The sequence below is a fragment of the Triticum dicoccoides genome, chromosome 1B (assembly GCF_002162155.2).
Source record: "Triticum dicoccoides isolate Atlit2015 ecotype Zavitan chromosome 1B, WEW_v2.0, whole genome shotgun sequence".
NCBI lineage: Eukaryota > Viridiplantae > Streptophyta > Magnoliopsida > Poales > Poaceae > Triticum > Triticum dicoccoides.
The window spans coordinates 702,743,781-702,744,502 of record NC_041381.1 but is presented as its reverse complement, the minus strand read 5'-3'; positions in this window follow the sequence as shown (position 1 = coordinate 702,744,502).

Sequence of the window (722 nt, the reverse complement as noted above, 5' to 3'; positions counted from 1 at the left end):
AAAAATAAAAAAGAGGCAAATTTGAAAATGCAGTTGCATCATATATATATTTCAGCTAAAAGATGTAATGATTCTCAGTTCCAACCAATAGGCATATGGTCGAGCACCTAGTGCGCCGCTATGGCCGTGTGCATATCCTCGCCGTCGGCCGGCCTCTTGTCGCTCACCAATGCAACCTCGCCTTGGACGAGGAGGTCGTGGCCTCATCTCATTAACGAGGGCCCCTGGGCGACCTTGAGCTCGGCCACCTCGAACCTCCCAATGACACGTCCCACCCATCCTTTTCAATACACAGTCATTTTTTTAAAATGATGAACATGATTTTATTTTCCTACCATTTTTTTCAAATTGTGATTTTTTTTATAATTTTGTGAACATTTTTGCAAAACCACCAACATTTTTTGAATCTGTATTTTTTATGATTTCTCAAAGATTTTTTAAAAGTCACAACTTTAGAATATTAAAATCCTGAATTAATTTAAAGAAGAAAGAAGAAAGAAAACAGAATGAGAAAAGAAAAGACAAAAAAGTAAAATGGAAAAAATGCGTGAGAAAGGAAAGTTGGAGAAAATTTTAAAAAACAATTTTTTTGTGAACATTTTCTAAAATGCCATGGAAATTTTTTCAGATTCCCGAACATGTTTTCAATACACAGTCATTTTTTTAAAATGATGAACATGATTTTATTTTCCGACCATTTTTTTCAAATTGTGATTTTTTTT